Below are 21,985 nucleotides of genomic sequence, written 5' to 3' on the forward strand. Positions count from 1 at the left end.
TTATGATATTCTTATGCCAGATTTCATATTGTTGGTCTGCTTTTGAGGGAAAAGTTGCCTAACCAGTGACTGAACCTTGTATTTCACCTAGAGTCAGTTGACTGGGTTGGCCATATTAACTTTCAGATTTTAGAGTTTTATAAAGGGCTATGTCAAGTCGAATTGCATCAACTTAAATATGCACACACAGAAGTGATCTCAATGTTTTCCTGGAGTATTATAAGAAAAAGTACAAAAATTTAGAAACCTATCTCAGCAGTGGCTTTAAACCTCACTATAAATGTTCTATTGGGGGGTGGAGAGGTCATTCTTCTACTCTAACCACTTATATTTTCCATTATGAAAATACATTCAAATATTTCTTTTAACTTGATGCTATCATGGCAATTGCAACAAAATCTTTCATTCCTTTAAAGCATTGATTCTTGACATGGGCTGCGTATTGAGGTTGCTGGGGAGCGCATTGAAAAAGACTCTTTCCCATCCTAGACACTCTGATCTCATTGATCTGGGGGCGGCCTGGGCATCCCGACTGTGTTTCAAAGCTCCAGAGAGCGTTCGCAAGTGAGGTTGAGAGCCACTGATGAAATTGTTAACCCACCTACTCACACAGTGGTCTTGTTTTCCAGACAGACTAACATGCCAACTTCAGTTAGGTCAGGATCCGTAACTGGTACTAAGTGTTTTATAGAAAAAAAAAAAGTCTTTCCAAAAAATGTCTATGGAAGATTTCTAGATGGAAAAAGTGTTCCCTTCTAGATGGAATGTCAAACAGGTCATTTATCTTCTTGTTAGGGTAACTATAAAGGGTAATTCTGTAGCTTGGCCACTCTAAATAATTACTTTTTAAAAGTTCTGATCTGTACCTCACTGAAACTACACATAACGTTCCTCTTTTCAAAAGTACATTAGAAGGGACGAACACTTTTAAGACTTTATTCTTTGACTCAACATTTTAGGATAAAATTGAAAAATGAGCTTATGAGAAAGTTAAAGTAGGAAAAGCACATTGAACTCACCACAAGATGCCCTCTGGAACTCATAAAGTGGGAAGAAATTTAAAAATTTCAATACAGCTCTGCAGTATATAGAATAGAAAATGAAGCAAGATAGTCTTCATTTCGCAGGACCTCAGACACCCAAGTCATGTTCACTTTGGAGCTGACAAGTCAATCTGAAGGGAAAACTGGTCTCAAAGATTTTGGGGAGGGATACCCATTGTTTTTGAACTGTGTTTCCTTTAGTTTGGTGGTTTGAAAAACGTTCTTTATATATTGATTTAGTAATGAATTATTGAGTGGAGACAAAAGATTTCATGCTTTTACTTCTCACACACTAATGCATTTCTAAATTTAAAATACAGCTCTTGAGGAAACTCAGATAATCTTTAGCATATTGCCAAGTAGGCATAAGACAAATATAAATATAGAAGTTCTTAGTGTGGGACAAATAACATCAAGAATATCTGAAGTCTACTGCTCAGTGTGTAGTTGAGAATGCACTAGATCCTTACATTACAAGAAGCCAAATTCATTTACATTCAAACTACATAGAAGGATTTTGAGTCAGTTTGTCTTGATATGAATTTCCTAGCTGCATGCAAAAGGTGAAGAGGAAGAGTGTTTAATTTTTTTATTGTGTCCTTGCCAAATTCAATGAGATCAATGTGTCACAAGTGAATTAACTTGATGCTTGCTCTTTATTATTGCTACAATAACTGCTTTTTGAGGAAATAAAAAGGAAACCAGGTAACCTAAGTTAACTTGCCAGCTACTAAGTGAACATCTGTAAACTTAGTAATTCTTCTAAGGGAGGTTGGGCCAACTGAAGAGCCATTCTTTTGTCAGTGAGATAGTGATAGGCAGTGGCAATCAATCTATTAATCTATATTGGATAAATCATAGTTACTATTGCATAAATAAATTGACTGAGATGAACCTCAAAGGAGATCATGGCAGAGTGGCAGTTCATTAGCCTATGCAGACTAATTAAACATCTAATTAGATTCTTACTAAGAAAGATCTCTAAGTGATTATGAATCCAAAGTGACTCAGTGAGCCCACAAATTACATTATCTAGATCTTAAATTTTCATAAAAATAATGGTGTTTGAAGAGTTACCTTGATCTCAAAGTATATGACATGATGAGCTTAGGATTTAATTAGATGTCACTTATTTCCTCATTTATTAATTAAGTAGTCAAGTCTGGGATCCCTGTTTTTCCTTCTTATCTCAGCGTTAAACTCATCACCGTACCCTGAGAGTGTGCCGTAGGCCCGACACCAGGCCGAGCAGCGGACATGCATCACGTTTGCTGAATGTTCGCAGTGGCACATGGGGCTGACGCCGTTATTCCTCTCTCACACACCTGAGAGCACTGAGCCTGAGAGTGAGATGCCTGGCCCACGTCCCCCAGTGAGGACGTGGAAGAACCGCATTCTGTTCTAATGCAAAATATGGGCCCATGTGGTGTTAACGTAATAATTTAATTTTCTCTCAACGTTATTGGTTCTACTCACTCTTTTTCCCCAGTGAAATGCTCTTTGAGAGCTATTTATGGTTATTTTTCAGTTGCCTGCTCTTGTTCTTGTAGGAACTATAATTTCTAACTTCTTATGGTCTGGGTTTTCGGTACAACCTAATGCCCTTGGTTAGATGGGACCTGGGGAAGTGTGCTCCGAGGATCTTAATTGTTCATAGTGGGGTTTCTCAAGCATGCATTATTTACATTTGCACCACACTGTTTTTATGGTTGTTTGTTTTCAGGGACAGCCCTGTGCATTGTAGATGTTGAGCAGCACCTCTGACCTCTACCCTCTGGATGCCAAGGGCAAACCAAATTTTGACAACCAAGAATGTGTCTAGACCTGACCAAATGCCCCCTGTTGTGCAAAATTGCCTTTGGTTGAGAATCAGGGGTTTATAGGGTCAAGAAATTCTATTGACTATTTTACAGCTATTACCACCACTTCAGTTCATTACAGTTCATTACTACAGTTCATTACAGCTATTACCACCACTACATGATGGTTGAAGTGCTCTGCAGTGGTTGTCAGAGGAAAATTGCACTGGGCAATAGTAAACAGGCAAGGCAGCCTTTACTCAAGACTATGGCAGTGGGGAGAGAGAGTGAACTCAACTGCACTGAAACAAAAGGCAGAAGATTGTTAAGGACCTTGATGAGCTAGTGGAAAAGTACTGGAGGCATTAGTGGGGGTATGGGTCCATATGCAATGTGTTTAGCCATCTGAGTTTGCTAACGAATGCTTTTGGTAGTTAGGCACTATCTTTCTGTTTTGTTTTTTTTTTTAACTTCTCTATTTTATTTATTGGGGTGACATTGGTTAATAAAATTATATAGGTTTCAGATGTACAATTCTATAATAGATCATCTATAATAGTCACCTGTATATTGCATTGATTATTCACCACCCCAAGTTAAGTCTCCTTCCATCACCTTTTATCCCCACTTATAGCTTCTTCCACCCCCGCCTCCCGACCCCCCATCTGATAATCACCATATGATTGTCTGTGTCTGCAAGTTTTTTGTTTGTTTGTTTTACAGTTTCTTTTTGCTTAACTCTTTACCTTTTTCACCCAGCTCTGCAACTCCCCTCTTAATGATTTTATTTCAAAGGGACGGCTTGCAGGTTCTTGAAAAGGACATTCCTGGGTTGTAAAATTGGCTAGAGACTGGGGGACGATTTATATATTAAAGAAGTAGAGAATGAATTTGCAAATTCAAGAATTTATTGTTTCAATCGCTTCTTGAAACCCAACTCAGGTCTCAAGTCCCTCTGTAACATGCTGACCTCAAGAGCAGGGAGACCCAACACCCTTGATGGACTTTCTCTGCCCCACAGTGTCCAGGAGAAACCAGAGCTCATTCAGTTGCCCTTATAAGGAGTGCATAAGTTTTTGAGTACCAAGTTTGTTTGCAAAAGTGTAGTATGTTGCATTTTGTCCATGGGCTTCATTGGAGTTCCTTTCAATCTTGCCAAGCCCAACCCTTTAAGGAAGAAACCTCATGCATTATTCCCCCACATTTGGCCTCCCCAACTTCCAGAGTGTGAGCTATTGGTTTGACTCAGAATTGGCAGAAATCTTAGAGGTTGTTGTGGAAGAAAATGTTGCTCCTGAGTTTATTTTGCTATGTTTCTGAATCCAGTCTACTTCTCGAAGCGAATAACATTTTCTAAGGCCACAGAGAGTCATGGTGTGGAAGCCTGGGACCAGGTGAGGGGTTGGACCTTCAGACTCTCATTAGTGATCTCAATGAAAGTCATACCACGAAGTGATAGGGTTTTGGTCAGGTTGCAGGGCTGGGGAAAAAAAGTAAAAGTAGGGAGTGTATAGACTACTCATTAAACATACACTAAGATTTTAATAATTTCTTAGCAGCCTGCAGGTTTGGTCTTTTTTAGAGGGAAGGATACTTGGAGGGTTGTGGAATTGGTTATTGGAATCTTTCAGCCACAGGGACCCCTGTGGGGTGGTAGTAACAACCTTCTCAGGATAACTAATTCCAGGAGAAACCTGAACAGGCGTGTATTCAGTTTCCAGGTAAAAGCAGTTTCTAATCTTATGCAGTATGTCTAAGGTAAAACACAGCTTGTGGATAAAATCACTAGGAAAAAAATAAAATTATCTCATAACCTGCGTTAGCATAGTCAAACCTTAGTTGGCCTCCTTGAGTTTTTCAACAAAACACACTATAGGTTATATATGCATTTAGAACAACAAAATTAAAACTTATTTTAACATTTATTTTGCATTACTTCACTCACTGTGTTTCTTGATTAAACCCTCTTTAAATCAAGTGGGATATACTAAAAATAACTCCTTATTCTCCAGTATTTGTTTCTTATGATTTTGTGGGATTGACGTTTCTATTAAATATTTTCCCCCTCAGAATGCTGGCTTGTTTGCTTCTGGATGAGTCAGGGCAAGGACCAGGGCTTTCCCGAATGGCAGCAAACCCAGGACCAGCTCGCTGGACAGAGTGGATGGTTTTATGGAGTAGTTCTTTTTTATGGTCCTGGAGAGTCACTTCAAGAGGCAGGTCACTTCACTGCAAGTAGTCATCTACTTGAGCTTACGTTGAAGTGTTTTTAAAATTTTCTCTGCATGTTGCATGTGGGTAGCGGGGGGACATGTATTAGACATCCTTTGCATCCTTCTCTTTGGCAATGTGCCCAGGTGTCTAGTAGGTTAAGCCAGCTGAAGGGAAGCGGTACCAGACAAGAACTTGCATCAACAAGAAAAAGTGAAGAGCACTTAAGATCATAAATGTAAATATATTGGTAAATAGGGAAGCCCATATTTTATATTTTTATTATCTTTAACTGAAAGCTGACGAGAACAACAGTAATATTCCCAGTGGGCTTGTATGATATGACAATAAAAGCACAGGGAAAAGTGAGAAAATGGGATTATGCTATTGTTGTAACATTCTTACATTTTACTTGAGGTGATGCAACAATAAGTAGAAGTAGAGTGTGATAAATTAAGGATATCAGTTGAGATCTTTAGAGCTATCTTTAAAAATTATACAAAGAAGGATAGAATTTAAAAGGCAACAGAAGAAATAAAATAGGATATACGCTATCTGTAAGAGCTGAACTCAACGTAAAGACACCTGTATATGAGGTATTTTGGAGTAAATGGAAGGAAAAATAATGGACATGCAAATAGCAATCAGAAATTAGAAGGCTGATGTAGCTATAATGAATCTGACAAACTTCAAGACTAGGATTATTACTTGAAAAGGAGAAATATTTCATAATGTTAAAAGCACCAACATACTAGATGACAACTATTCTACATATGTATGCAGCTGAATAACCAAAGTTAAAGCACACAAAGCCGAAGTTGGCAGAATTAAGGGGAGAATGCACAAATAATCATATCATTTTAACTCCCACTCTCAGCAATTGACAGTAAAAAAAACAATGATCCTATTAAAAACTTGAAAACATCATCCATCAAATTGATGCACTTTACATTTGTGGAATACCGTTCCCAACATCTGCGGCACACACACATCTGTGATACTTCTGGAGCACTCACCACAATAGACCATATGCTGGGCCATGAAAGAACTTGTAACATGTTGCAAAAGAATGACATGTTATAGAGTAGTTTCTCTGAACACTGTATGTACAGCAGAATTAAATTTAAGTACATATATCTGTATATCTGGAAACCCACAAAAATTTGGGAATGAAGTAATACATGTCTAAGTAACTCATGAGTCAAGGAAGAATTCCCAGGGAAAATTAGAAAATACTTTGACCTAAATGATAATAAAAATGCAACATAGTAAAACTGGTGGTATGCTGTAAGAGCAGAGTTTGGGAACACACGAACATTTTAAAATGTGTATGTTAGAAAAGAAGAAATACTTAAAATTAGTGACCTGAGTTTTCACATTAAGAAGCTAGAAAGGAAAGAGCAAATTAAAACCAAAATAACTTGAAGAAAGGAAGGAAACAAGAGAAAATCAATGCAATAGAAAAACACAAAAGGTTAAACGAATAGAAATTATTTTAAACGATTGATGAAGTGGATAAACTCTTGGAACAGCTGACCAGGAAAAGAGAAAGTATAAGTTACCAATATTGGACTTGAAAGAGTGATAATGGTATATATCCCAAAGTTATTAAGAGAAATATAAGTGAATATTATGAAAAATGAACCACTTTTAGATCAATAACTTCTACAATGTAGATGAAGTGAATTTCCTTTAAAATCACAATTAATCAAAACTGACACATGAAAAAGATGTAAGCAGTCTTCAATCTAGTAAACAAATTAAATTTGTAATTTAAAATATTCCCATAGAAAAAGCTCCAGCCCAGTGCAGCTTCACTGATTAACACTACCATAAATTTAAGGAGCAAGATATTCCAATCTTATAGAAACTTTCGTACAACATAAGGGCACTGAGCACTTCCAATCAACTTAATAAAGACATCATGATTCCCAAACCAAAGACATTAGAAGAAAATCCATTCCATTATCCCTCATGAACAGAGATGAGAAGCCGTAAGAAAATATTGGCAAAGCAATTCCATTAAATATAAAAAGGATAATTTATTATGAACATTTGGAATTTATCCCAGGAATGCAAGATTGGTTTCACATTCAAGAATTAATCATATATTGTGCCACATTATAGAAGAAAGAAAGAAATTATATGGTCAACTCAAATGCTTATTCATCAGAGTAAGCATTTGAAAAATTCAACACTCATTCATAATAAAAACTCTACAGCAAACGTCATTCCTAATGGTGAAATTCTTAGTATTTTCTGGCTAAGATAAAGGACAAAATACCAGTACTATTCAACATTGTACTGGAGGTCCTAGTCAATCCAAAAAGGCAAGAAAAAGATATAAAAGTCCTAAGAAGTCAAAGGAATAATTAAAACTGTGATTGTTCATGGAAGATATATGTATGTAGGAAATCTTGACAAATCTAAAATACAACTACTAGAATTAAGTGAATATGGACAGGCCACAGTGCACAAGACTAATTTTACACAAATCTATTTTCATATACATGCAAAACAACTAGAGAATTCATTTTAGATGCATTATGATATTTGCATCATTATAGATGCAAATATAAAATACTCCAGGAGATTAATAAATTACATGCAAGACTTCTGCAAAGAAAATTATAAGATTTTGTTTAGAGTTTTTAAAGAAGATCTTTAATCCATACTTTTGGCTTCAGTCACTTGCTTTTATTAAGATATCAATCTCCCAACATTAATTTATAAATTTAATGTAATACCAATCAGAATCCCAGCAGAGTTCTGGCTAGTGTGGCTCAGTGGATTGAGTGCAAGCCTGTGAACCAAAGGGTCACAGGTTCGATTCCCAGTCAGGGCACATGCCTGGGTGGTGGGCCAGGTGCCCCAGTTTGGGGCATGCAAGAGGCAACCACACATCCATATTTCTCTAGACCTCTTTCTCCCTCCTTTTGGAAGTGAATAAATAAAATCTTAAAAAAAAAAGAATCCCAACAGAGTGTGTTTGGGGAGAGGATAGAAATTGACAAGCTAATACTAAAATTACATGCAAATGCACGGAAGTTACTGTAATGCTGTTCTAATCCAAACAGTGATGTAGTGGCATAAATAAAGACAAATAGGTCAATGGATCAAAATACTGTCCAGAAATAGACCTACATGTAATGGTCAATTGATTTTTGATATAGGCACCAAGGCAATCATTGAGGACATTCTTTGCACATGTTGCTGGAACTGGATGAATCTATGTCACCAAATGAACATCAGCTCTTACTCTCATTAGAAGAACTATAGTCAAGATTGCAAGTGCTAAGATATAAACCTTTTAAAAGCCAAAAAGTAGACCACTCTCATGAACTTGTGCAGAAAAGGGTTTCTAACATACAGTAAAAAAAAACCACAAACCACAAGAAGGAAGATTGATCACTGGAGTGTACAAATGTGTACAATTTCTATTTGAAAGATACCATTGGAAAAGCAAAATGGCAAGTGACAGATAGGAAGAAAATATTCCCAACAAAGATGTGTTCCAACAAAAATATATTTGACAAGATATTGTATCCGGAGTATAAACACTGCTGTCACACAATACGAAAAAGATACACTTCCCATTTAAAAGGGAGAAAAGATTAGGTAGTCTCAAATGCACATGTAAAAAATGAGTGATAGACATATGGAAAATGCTTAAAATGATGTCATCGGGAAAGAGGAAATTAAAGCCACACTTGCCACTGCAGGTGGACTGAATGTGGGTGTAAACCTGGTGAGACCAGCAACAGCGCATGCTGGTGAGCAGGTGAAGCAGCTGGAATTCTCCCGCTTTGCTGGCGGGAGTATGAAATGACCTTCTGTGTGGCCACTTAAGGACTCTGTATCCCTCCACTTGGCTCTTCACTTCTTTAGAATTAGATGGATTCATTCAAATCACAATTTCTCAACCCAGTCAAACGTCTAATTAAACCAGTACACACAGTAGACGTAAAATAGGCAGCTATTGACACATTTCCTAGTTTTTAGAGATTGATTTTACTTTTGTGGAATAGAAATCATGATGCTTGCTCTTATACACTCTAGCACTATCGTGAAGATCAAATGAGATAGTGTCTCTGAACTATGCTATGAAAAATAAATTATTTTATTTCTTAGCTGGCAAAGGAGTATTGATTTATATGATGTGTACATAAACCATGGGACAGCTCTGTTTGAATATCATTATCTACTGTTGTTTTGTTTTTTGTAGCTCGGAGATAGACTGCTAATCTGAAACCTAAACACACAAGGTTTTTCTTTTTCATTTTTATTTTCAATGAGACACTTTCCACTCCCATGAGGTGGTCCCTAAAAACACTTAAATGAAGATTGAGACTAGGCCTGGATTCTGATTGCTTTGTTCACTTTTCTCAGCTTTTTGGCCCAAGATCAAAGCTTCCTTTATCAAAGTAACTTTAGGTCTCTCTTTGTGCCGGGAGAGAAAATCATATCTGTGCATGTCTTCTCTGAAATCTGCTTCCATTCCCAGAAAGGAGCAGACTTAATCTCCTGCAATCCCATACAGAGCGAGGGCTCTGTGATGAGTAGCCTGGTATCTCTGTTTTAGAACCCCCAGTGACAAATTAACATTCTGATAATATTCAGTTCCCTCTTGGTTGCATAGATATTTTAAAAGTAGACATAATTATTAATCAACAATTAAAGATCCCAGTTGTTTTCATAATACTAAAATAAAGACCTTTTTCTGAGGAATTCTTTATTTTACAGATGTTTCCTTTGAAAAAAATTCTATATTAGCTCCTATTTAAATTGCTTTTTGTGTTGTTCTAAATATTCTGGAATTGAATTGGTGATACATTCAGACCCTTCTAATTCTAGTGTTTGATTACCATTGGATTCCTTAAGGTATGGTTATTGGAATGTGTAGCGTTTAACCTTAAAGACAGGCCATATCCGAGGTTTCTTTTAATAACTGCTTATGGCTTAGTTTTCAATAAACCCCACAGATTCTTGTCAGACATATGTGTATTTTCCAGAGCATATTTCTGACCGGTGTTACAGAGGCTGATGATCTTCTTTCCCTAAAGCATATTCCTTTGCTTCGATACATGGAAATTTGTTGAACAAATCTGTATTAAATTTGTAAGTTGTTTTGATTTTTAAGCTGCTCATTTTTATGTGGATTCTATTCTTCAGCTTCTGTTTTCAAGTTGGCAAAGTTTTTCATTTTAATCTGCTTACGGCAGCCTCATACTTCATATTCCGCTGATGGTTTTAGCTGCTGTTTTCTGGATCTTCCTAAGTCACAGTGATAAGAACTGTACATGGTGTCTGAGGGCAGGAAGCCTTTTCTGATATTTGTGTTGTAACCCGCTCACCATGCCCGGCATGCTCTAGTTCTTAACCACTGTCTGCATTCTAAAGCAGCAGTCTAAAGTTCATTTGCAGCCCTTGCAGCCCATTCTGGCCCTTTCTCGTTAGTTTAGGACCCCAGATTCTTGGGGTAGGTCCGCTTTTCAGTATCACATATTTGTTTAATATCCAAGCAGTGATAATCTTGAGGCCTCATTCTATACAATGGTAAGAAACCCAAGAATTTTTTTGAATCTCGAGTGAGTGTTCTTGAATTCCACGGATCCGGTCTGGTCGCTGCTCATCCACCACTGCAGGCCAGGTGTCTTTCCTCTTGTCTCTAATCATATAGTTGTACTCACCCTGTCCTAGCTTCTGGCTCTCCAGTTTGATGCATAATGTATCCATGGGCTCTACCTTAGTCCATCAAGCACAAGATCTCAAGTCTGCAAACCTGAGGCCTCAGGAAACTATGATGCAAAAGTGGAACTCTAAAACTGAGTATCAGATATCGCTGTCTAAGTCCATTAGTAGTCTCTCCTCACAGAGATGTCTCGTTGGCTTCTGCCCTATGAATGGACCTAAAGAATGCCATGACAAGGAGGTGTTCCGGCAAACCGTGGAAGAGAAAAAACTGGCCCACAAAACCGCTCCTCTCCTGACTCTGTTACGTTTTCTGGAGTGCTCAGCACAGTGTCTGAACATAATGACTCTCAACAAACGGAGGCTGTTTTTCTGGCCCGAGCACTGTGATTACGTACTTTGAATAATCAGCTAACTCTACTGTGGGACCCTTGACATTGACCTGTGGAATGGAAGTAAAAGCATAACATGAGTTCGGTCATCATTATTAGTTCCTATCATTAGGATCATTATTAGTTTTCTATTCCTGGAGACTATTATGTTTCTCCAAACAAGAGTTCTCCTTTTATGGGACCCTTATTTCTGGGGACGATGCATAGAAGGAGCCACAAATCAAATTTACATCATAATCTCTGCTGACACTAAAGATAATCTTTTAGGTCGTCAAATAAATTAGTGCGTTATTCAGTCATTGAGCACATCATTTCTGTGCCAGTCATTTTTCCAAGAGCTGGAAATAAAATGATGATCAAAAGATGCACATAGTCTTTTCTCTTAGGAAGCTAGAGTTTAAAATCCGGTGGGAATTATGCACTATTCATTACTGAATAGCACAAATTAAGATATGATGTGTCACAAAGAGAAGAAGTAGAGGCTATGAACGCAAATAATGCAGGACTGGACCACCACAAGGAGGTCAGGAACGGCTTTCATCTCAGCACAAAGCACTTTTATCTGATTTACTCCTCTGGCCTTGATATAGCGAATACATATATAGCTTTCATGTGTGCCTGACAGTGTCATTCAGGTAGTTGTTCTTAGAACAGATAGAGTTCACCACAAAGACAAATTCCACCTTTTACTTTTGAAGCCATTAAGTGATCAGAATACTGAGTGTTGAAATTCTGAGGAAGAGGGTGTGGTCAGTCAATCCTTTTTCTTGTCCCTCCATATTTTGGAAGGAACTGATTAGTAGGCACAGAAATCAGACAGATGGAGCTCTCAATAACAGCTTTATTACCGATAAAACCTTGGTTAGGTGATAGGACGCACTCGATGGCAGATGGAGCGTTCAGTATTTCACGATGGGATTAAACGTGGCCACTGAATCAGATAGAGCCGGACAAATGCAGGCTTCCTGCATGGCACAGGGTCCACTATGACAGGCTTACCGCAAGGTGGGAAGCAGAACAGAATGCAGTTTCTTCTAATTTACAACAGGCTGGTTGTAAGCTCAGGTGAGTGGGGAGGGAGGAACAAGGCAGGTGTGCTGCTCTAGTGTGATTCTATTAGAAATGAGAGCTCTGCATGGTGGAAGTCCACGACCCCACCCCAACCACTTCTTTTTGGAGCCTTACTCTCCTGTGGATCGCCGGAGTTGAGTCCGGCCACCATGGAGGAAGAAGGCATCGCTGGCTCTTCGGAAGTCCTGCTCTTTACTTACAAAGTTAAGAACGATGCTGCTCCTTTGTGTACCCTGGTGGGGAGTGCAGTTTTTACTTCTAAAGCTGCATTGTCCAATACGGTAGCCATTAGCCACATGTGGCTATTTAAGTTCAAAATAACTAAGATCAAATGGATACAAATTCAGTTTCTCAGTAACGCACGGCACATCTCAAGGACCCCTAGCTAGATGTAGCTACATCTGAGAATCTTCTTCCTTTTTGATTTTGGTCTAGGCATGTGATTTTCTAACATCCTCTTCTGAATTTTTTTACTATAGTGAGAGATATAAAGTCATTCGTTTCTGAATATAACAAAACCATCTAGCAGGCACACGAATTTTATGTATCTTCCCCCCTTTTGTGGGATAACGTGATCACAGAGGTATTCTGTCATCTGATTAGATACATCTAACCCAAGCCCAGATGAGCTCTGTCACTACCCTCCTTGGGTTTTCTGCACGTCCTCTCTACATTGTTCCTTCTTTTAGAGTTATAGTTCATGAAGGTCTTGACATGTACCTTTACAGCACTGGTGTGCTGGCAAGCTGGCTCTCCTGAAAAAACAAAACAAAGCAAAATAGAACAAAACCCCAGGAAATCCTGATGTTTTGTGTTTGCCCATTTCCAAGGTGTAAATACTGCCACTGTGGCTGATCTCATGCTGCTGACAATGGTCCCGACTGTGGCTTTGGGGGACATGTGGCCCTCATGGGCTGGGCCAGCTGCTCCCGCACAGCACTGCTTCAGGGGACCGTCACAGTGGCCTGAGTTTTTGACACTGATTTTTGAGTCATTGTCACTCAACTGGAACCCCAGTTTCTGAAATCTCTTTCTAGAGCCATCTGGACTTTCACGGCGTGGTTTCCCTGTTATGCACACGATGAAGGCGGCGTGAACACATATCTCAATACGTACCCAGATCCTATCTCCCCTGGGGCAAGTCACTGTGGTCTGTGTAGTTCTTGACCTTCTTCTTCTTCTTCTTTTTTTCTGGGGTTTGGGGACCCTAAGCCCCAAGTGTTCTCTTTGGACCATAGTCCTCAGTTCACTGAGTCTCCAACTGCCCCCTTTGCTTTGATATGTTGAAAAACATTAGCTTTTATTTGCTTTGACATTCCTTGAAAGGTAATCTTGTAAGTTGTTTTGAAAAAAAAAAAACATCTTATTCCTAGATAACGGTTGATCTGGAGGCTATTTTGAAGGCTTCTCTGTCATCTGATTCTGCCCGTCTTTCCACGCTTGGAAAGGTGATTTGTACACGTGACAGTTTGTGGCATTTGACTGGTACTATTTGCTGCTTGTGCATACAACTACTCGAAAGAGCAACAATGTCAAAGCCGTGTTGGCTCAAAATTGATAGAGCTGGGGTTGAACTTTAAACAAGTGAAGCGATGTTCTTTTCCCGTACACTGGCATCGTTGTTTCTCTTTATGCCCTGTGCCTGTGGTTCCCGTCCGCAGCGGGCATTTTTCCTGGGCTCATACTGAGGGATTTGGCAAACAGTCACCAGAATTCTTGTAGGCTAGTGACTTTCTCTATTTTAGTGTAACAAGATTTCCTAACTAGTAGCCACATATTGCTGCCATATGCCTTTTCCTATAACATTTAACTATTTCTTTTGTTTCCTCGCTCTCGTGAGGGTACTGCAAGTAATGCAAGTGTGATGATTTTGACTTTGGGGCTCACTCACAGTCATTTCTTTTACTGCTTCCTATGCAATGGGCCACACCAAATGGAATAGACGTTCCCTTCTTGAGCAACGTTAACTGCTTGATCTAAGAAATGGATCCCAGTTCACTCTAAACTTCCCAGTGCTCCATATGCCTGTCAGCATATGTGTGGGTGATTAAACCACGGAGCTCATTGTGTTTTTGTCTGAAATGTGGTTTAACAGTTTTACCCCAGGCTCAGCAGAATCAGTCTTCTATTTTTCCCGAAGCTGGCAAAATCGGTCCATCAGGTGTGTTTCGAAAACGGACCCCAGTGTGACCAGGACAGCCTGGCTACGCTGACTGAGGCTCCTGTGTCTCCAAGGAATTGTGCTGTGCGAATGCTCGAAAACCACACGTTTAATGTGTAAATCTGGTTACTTTTCCAGTCATTCACTCGGTAACACCTTATCTTTTACTGTGTAAAAGAATAGATGGTGCCCTGGCTGGTATAGCTCAGTGGATTGAGCTCGGGCTGCGAACCAGGCATCGCAGGTTCGATTCCCAGTCAGGGCACATGCCTGGGTTGCAGGCCATGGCCCCCAGCAACCGCACATTGATGTTTCTCTCTCTCTCTGTCTGTCTCTCTCTTTCTCTCTCCCTTCCCTCTCTAAAAATAAATAAATAAAATCTTTTAAAAAAAGAAAATATGGTAGTATAAAAAATGTTTAAAAAGTGTGATTGTTGGGGGTGTGGTTAGAAGTGGAAAAGGGTATAAGGGGGATAAATGATAATGGAAAAAATACAATAAAAATAAACTATTAAAATAAGTAGATTCATATAATGACATACAATAAATAACCATGTAACAAGCTGCCATAACATAAATAATATGGGAATAGCAAAGGGGGAAATATTCTTCCTGGTGGAAAGAAGAAATTTGCAGAAGCTCAAAACAAGGGTCACTTTGGAAACGGCTGAGACAAATCCACGTAGAGAGGCAGTGACAAAGGGGACAGGAAAGGCGCCGATCGTAAAATGTCCTGACGGTCAGCCCGAGGAGTGTTTTCATCTTCTATTGTATGACCATGAGAATAGCACCCCTAGAAACTCCCTTTTCTTACATGACTTTGGCCCTGAAGATATTTCTGATGCTTCCTGTCCAGGACTACATCTTTCCTGGACCCCTGTCCTGTCTGTCCTCCCAGAAGTGCTTGCAGCTTATCATCATCGCCTTCTTCTGATTATCCTCTTGTCTTCACCTGTTTCTGATGCCACTTTTGCCAAAACCCTATGGCCAAATCATTTCACCTCCTTCGTCATTGAGGCGTCCACTGTTGAGACAAATGTGGACAACCTGCCTTGGACTCACTGAGTCTCACAAGCTAAAAGGTTCTGTGAAGGACGGGCTAGCTGTCTGGCCGAGATCTTAGCCCCCGTCCAAGGTGCAGAGTCATGGCTGTTCGGAACCCCTTGTCCACAAGAGGGTCATGTGACATGTCCAGGCCTGCCCCACAGAGGGCTCACCCGTCATCCTCCTTCTCCCTCCCCTCTGGTCTCCTTGCTGGATGATATTCAGGGTGACCGAGCCACTTGCTGGCAAGACAGTGGTGTTTCCCTCAGCCTGGGTTCCTAAATGACTTCATGAAACAGAACTCCTTCCCTGCCCTCTCAGCCAAAAGTTGGATCAATGAGTCAATCATTTAAATGAGTGGCTGAGATTTCATGGTTAACTATTTCAAAAGCTAGTATTGCCGTAACTCATACAAGGACCCAGTATGATCTGAACGAGTGAATCAGGGGGGTGGACTCCCAGGTAATGGAGACATGGGTTGTGTCAGGGGGTGAGGGAAACTCTTATCTGTGAGCGTGAAACACACAGACCTGTTGGTTTCCATGCACAGAAAAAGATGCCGACCTCATGGATCAGGGATAACTGGTGGTGGTGTGCTTGTGATTGAAATCCCACTAATACTTCTCTTGTTCATTTGTTGAAGTAAAATCTTAAAGACTAATGAAATTACATTGTCCGAAAGTTTTATTTTAATTTTACTTCTTCATATAGCTATTGGCATAGGGATCTGATACTTCATTAGAAATCAAGTCTTTACATGTTGGGTCTGCATTACCTGTAATGGATTAGAAGACTCTGGATTTTATAGGTTACATAGGATTTTGTAGCAGAATCAAGACTTAGAATACTTAGGATTTGTATTTCTAGACTCCCAGTTTTGTATAGTTTTCACTGTTCCATTTTGGCTAGCCACCTCAAGAAAAACAAAGAAGTAGAAGAGTTTTCCTTTCAAAATGCTAACATCTACCTTCTGTATTGGGATCCAAATTTCGTTCAACACTGTGGCCCAGTGCAATTTAGTTTGCCATTTAGTGCTATAAACTGCTGATGATACATCAGTCAGTCCCTAATACCTGTTCTTCCCTTTAGTAAATAATGCATCTTTTTTTAAAGAATCTGAAAACTTCCAAAAAGTTGAAAAAAGTAAACACATCACTGTAGTTTTGCCACCTGTATAATCAGGTCCCATAGCTACAAACACAGAAGAGACTCATGCTAGTTTACAGAGGAAAGGGATTCATTTGAAAACATCAGGCAGGCCAATTTTCCTATCAGGCCCAGTAGACATGATGCCAGTGACCTACAGTGCTTTTGGGGGTCTATAAAAATGTTTTGATTTTTTTAAGATCTGAAGAAAAAAATAGTTGAAACAATTTTATTATGCACTATTATTATATCTATATGGCAGTGCAGTCATAAAGTCTAATTACATACATATACACATATATTGGTGCATGTGCGTGCGTGTGTGTGTGTGTGTTATGGGCAAAAGGTCTGCTGAAGGCAAAAATACATAGGATCCCTTAAGGTCTTAAAGAAACAGAGGCTCAGGCTCAGAGGCTGCCTGCTCAGGAGCCCCAAGCTTAACCACAACCACATGAGCACCACCCCAGGACAAACCCCTGGTCTGATGCTGCCACAGGCTCCACCGCCCACACATGGGCCCGAGGGCACCTACCGTGCCCAGAATGCCTCTGGGAGCTAGTGAAGATGTCAGCTTTCAGAGTGGATTGTCAGATGGATTCTACAAAGCATGCGCTGCTGAATCAAAGCCTTGTACAACATTATCTTATCAGGAAAGTCTAGGCCATACACTCCCACCCTAACATTCTCAACATATGAGAGGTCTGTCTCAGAAAAAGAACAACCATTGTTAATAAAACAAGAACAGCTTGCAGGATATTGATATAACCTGGCAGCCAAGGAGAGTGGACTGGAATGCACATGTATACATAATGATGACTTCACGGTACTAGTCAGTGGGAGTAGTAGACACCATTGAGTGAGCATGTGTACTGTGTGGCCATCACATTCAAAATGACAGAACCAGTAAAGCAACAGGTCAACATCGAATTTTGTGTTAAGCTTGAACATTCTTCCACAGAAACTATTCAGATGATTCAGAAGGCTTTTGGGGATCATATAATGAGTGCAGTGCAAATAAAAGTGTGGCACAAATGCTTCAGAGATGGTCAAAAATCTGTGGGAAGTGATCCACGATCTGGAAGGCCTGCAACAAGCGGAACACCTGAGAACGTTGAACATGTACGGGCTGCAGTCAACAAAGATCATTGACGGGCAGTGCAAGAACTGGAAGCTGATATGGGGATTCCAAAAACCACTGTGTCTGAGATTTTGGCAGAGGATCTTGGCATGAAATATGTCCTGGCAAAATTCATTCTGCAGCTTCTGCTACCAGAGCAGACGGAACATTGTGCTGCGGTTGTTAATGACTTGATCCAAACCGCTACCAATGAACCAGATTTCCTCAAGAAGGTCATAGCAGGAGATGAATGGTGGGTCCAAGGCTACGATCCGGAAGGCACTGCAGAGTTGTAGCTACATCAAGACCATGGTAACTGTGCTTTTCAATTGGGAAGGTGTTGTCCATCATGAGTACGCTCCTCCAGGCCAAACAATTAACAAGGAGTACTACCTCAATGTTCTTCGTTGGTTGAGAGATGCAATACAATGAAAATGGCCTCAGCTATGGGCAATTGGTGATTGGCAGCTTTATCAGGACAACGCACTGCTCAAGCATCACATCTCATGAAGAGTTTTTGGGCCAAACATCCAATTACCCAGATGACTCAGCCTCCCTACAGCCCAGATTTGGCACCCTGTGACTTCTGGCTTTTCCCAAAGCTCAAATCACCTTTGAAAGGGAAGAGGTTTCAGACTGTCGATGAGATTCAGGAAAATAAGACGGAACAGTTGATGGTGACCGGGAGAACTGTGTGAGGTCCCAAGATGCCTACTTTGAAGGGGACTGAGGCATCATTGTCCCATGTACAATGTTTCTTGTATCTTGTATTTTCTTCAATAAATGTCTCTATTTTCCATATTACATGGCTGGATACTTTCTGAATAGACCTTGTCGTATATCACTTAAGGGATAATTTAGACTCAATGTGTAATGAAGTCTGAGAAGTAGATTTCTGGCATCCATCCTGGTGATGTGTAAACTTGAAAGGTGGGATATTTTCCAAATGGGGGGATGTTTCAAAAGTACTGAACAGCTGAAAATCCACCACACAAAACTACTGCCCACACATTGATATATTGATATTTAGACTATCTCGAATGCATGGGTTTTCATTTAATAGTTCAAATCTAAGCTATGTAAACTGCAATTGCTGAATACTTATTATGTGATAGGTACTTTTAATACTATTTGAATCATATAATTTTATTTTTAATTAAAAATGGCATTTTGAGATAGGTAATATTGTTACTACTTTCCAGGTTATAAATGAGGAAACTGAGGCTTAAGGAGTGGGGGGATACGGTTTAGTATTGGTGAAGACGGGATTTTACGCTGAGCCTTACCTGCTCTGCTACACCTGTTACATGTTGACATACACAACTTTAAATCCTGCTTTTTACCTTTAATATTTTGGGATAAACCTTTTTAAATCTGAACTTTCGACTCTTCTTTTTAACATGATGTAATAGTCCATCAAATTATTATAACAATGGTTTCAAACACTTCTCTACTTACTGTATTTAGTCTGTGTCTATATTTTTCCTATTTTAAGTAGTATTGTAGTAATTCTTTACATAAAAATTTTTAAAAAGTAGTTGGCATTGCTTCCCTAGAATAGAAACTCAGAATTGACATTACTAGATCAAAGGGCATGAACACATATTTCTGAGAAGCCAGCACCACACTTTATTTACTTTAAAGGTGAAGAAATGAGCTCGCTAATGCACTGGTGCACTCGACACATTTACCGCCTTCCTCCGTGTCCTGGGTGTGGGACCTGTGGTGCCACCATGGATGTCCCACAGTCACTTACCGAAAAGGCATCATGGTTCAGGAAGTGTTAGAACAGGGTGTGCGTGAAAAGAGCATCTTGTGTAAATTATGAACGGTGAAAATGCTTCCTAGGTTTTCTGGGACAGGGTAGAAACACGTTTAGAGCTCTCAGCAGTTAGAAAAGTGGCAGTTGGAGCAAAATCAAAATGGCATCAAGCGCGAATGGTTTTTCTTCTTTGCCAATCGGTTGGATGAAATATTGTTGATCATTGTTTTAATGGTTATTTCCTTGAGTACTAATGAAGTTGGACATTTTCTCTGTGTTTGTTAGTACATTATTTCTTCACTGTGAAATATCTTTCCATATTTTGGTACTCAGTGTTTATATAAAGTAGATTTTGGGTGATGAAGAGGCAGAAGAAAATTTCCATTATTAGTGCATGTACAGCCTCATAACACAAGTTACCTTAAAGTGGCCTCTCCTCGCCCTGGCTGGTGTAGTTCAGTGGATTGAGCGCCAGCCTGCTAACCAAAGGACTGCCGGTTCAATTCCCAGTCAGGGCACATGCCTGGGTTTAGGGCCAGGTCCCCAGTAGGGGTTGCATGAGAGAAAACCACACATTGATGTTTCTCTCCCTCTCTTTCTCCTTCCCTTCCCCTCCCTCTAAAAATAAATACATAAAATCTTAAAAAGAAAAGTCTCCTCAATCATACCCTTATAATAAATCAGTGTTGTGGTTTTGACCCCCTCCTTGTGGGCAAACCTGAAGACTTGTGGGTAGAATCCAAGCGGCAGGACACCATTTAAAGGGGATCAGAGGATAGGATTGGGTAGCTCAAAACAAACCTGCTGTTTTCCCAGCCCGAGAGAGGCAAGGAGCGTTACCCCAGGGAGTGGCACCATGGCTCTTCGCACCTACCTGCTCTCTGTCTCTCTCCCAGAGTGTACTTTGGCTTTAAGAAATCTTACCACTGCTGTTTGGCCTCCTCTTGTGTGCCCCTGAATTCTTTCCTGTGATGCCTCAAAGACCCTTCTCTCTCCAGTGATACCCCCAAGAACACCTTTAGCTGCATGAGTTGCTGGAAGCGTTCCTAAGACTCATAAAAGCTGTTACACTGACACTCATGGTTTATTGGAGTGAAAGGACACGGGCTGAAGCCAGCCAAGGGACACGGCGCAGAAAGCAGAAACCCAGGCGCCAGCTCTCAGGTGTCCCCTCCCAGTGGAGTTACACGGCGTGCGCTCAGGTCTTCCAGCAGCCGTGTCTGAGAGGTGTGGTCAACCAGGGGAGCTCAACTGAGCTTTGGGCTCTAGGGTTTTGCTGTGGGTCAGTCACGTAGTTTCATTAGGGTCAGTCACATAAGCTTGCAGCACTGGGTAGTTGACCTCAGCTATTCCAACTTCAGACTCCACTGCCCGCAAACCAAAACAGGTGTGCACTGTACATATCGCTGGTCCAGGGGAAGCAGCGTAGGTCGCGGCCTCAGGCGTGCAAACACTCTGTCGGGCAGACGGTTCCAGAGGTTGTCTTCTAGGAGCTGAAGACAGGCCTTTCTTTGGAATGAATGTGCAGGGTTTGCCTAACTCAGAACTGCTGAGCTCACCCTGGCCTTCCCAGGGGCTGTGAGGACTAAATGAGTTAATTCACGTAACTTAGAATAGTGCCTGACTCATGGAGGCGAAAAAATAAGGGTCAGCTCTCGATCCTTCTAGTGGAGCTCTGTGAGTCGAATAAAGCAGACTAATTTGGAATACAAAGAAGAAATTGCTGTGTTCCGTGGATCTGATGTTGATGACATATGTCTTCAAGTTTGGGATGACGCGCATTTTAGAGCATATGAAGTATTTTAGCTGGGCTTGCTTTAGTAGGAGAAGACTGCCATGAAACACCAGTCCTAACACGCTGTCCATTTGTCCTTCACAGAGCTCTGAAGTCAGCAACACAGCATCAAAGAGCAGAGCTGTCTGGGGAGTACAGCGAAGAAGCAGGTACAGGAGTGATTCTCGGTAACTAGCATGTAACACTCATTTATATGGATGATTAGTTCAACGTTATAGCCCCTATTACTTAAAAAACATTTTACAGAACTACCAGTTTGTTGTCTTAGGATTTGTGGGACTGCCTGTTCGAGCTGGCTGACCGTACCCTAAAGAGGGATTGATTGATTGATTGGTTTATCCTCACCCGAGGACTTGCTGATTGATTTTTAGAGAGAGGGGAAGGGAGGGAAACAGAGAGAGTAGACACATTGATTTCTGTGAATACAGTTGATCAATTTTAGTTAGGCAAAGCCTAGGCGTAACTGTGAGATAATTAAGTCATCATTGTTATTTATTATTAAATCAACACATGTTTACTAAAGGCCTGTTAGTAAACATGCAGGACCATGGCAAATGGTCCTCTAAAGGCCTGTTAGTAAACATGTAGGACCATGGCAAACGGTCCTCTCTGAGGCGGTTGGTAACTTTACAGAATTGACCCAAACTCACTGGCACCACCCTCTCCTGTCTTGACGGTGCTCACAGTGCAGTGGAGGTGGCTCGAAATAAATAAGCATCAGGACGTGAATAAAAGCTGGGATTAATGCCATGGA

The 21,985-nt window shown here is 40.3% G+C and overlaps 1 protein-coding gene across 6 annotated transcripts in view; it reads left to right on the forward strand.

Moving 5' to 3' along the window:
• Positions 1-21,985, forward strand: part of INPP4B (inositol polyphosphate-4-phosphatase type II B) — a 520,158-nt gene that overhangs the window by 213,811 nt on the left and 284,362 nt on the right. For 5 of the 6 annotated variants that reach the window (XM_045830759.1, XM_045830757.1, XM_045830760.1 and 2 more), the window contains exon 2: positions 21,316-21,380. The gene's annotated coding sequence lies outside the window, so the exon portion shown is untranslated. Of the gene's footprint in view, positions 1-21,315; positions 21,399-21,985 lie in introns of all 6 variants that reach the window. The other variant, XM_045830758.1, reaches the window with a different exon arrangement.

This window comes from Phyllostomus hastatus, unplaced genomic scaffold (genome assembly GCF_019186645.2).
Source record: "Phyllostomus hastatus isolate PE091 unplaced genomic scaffold, TTU_PhHast_1.1 phas_contig_159, whole genome shotgun sequence".
Lineage (NCBI taxonomy): Eukaryota > Metazoa > Chordata > Mammalia > Chiroptera > Phyllostomidae > Phyllostomus > Phyllostomus hastatus.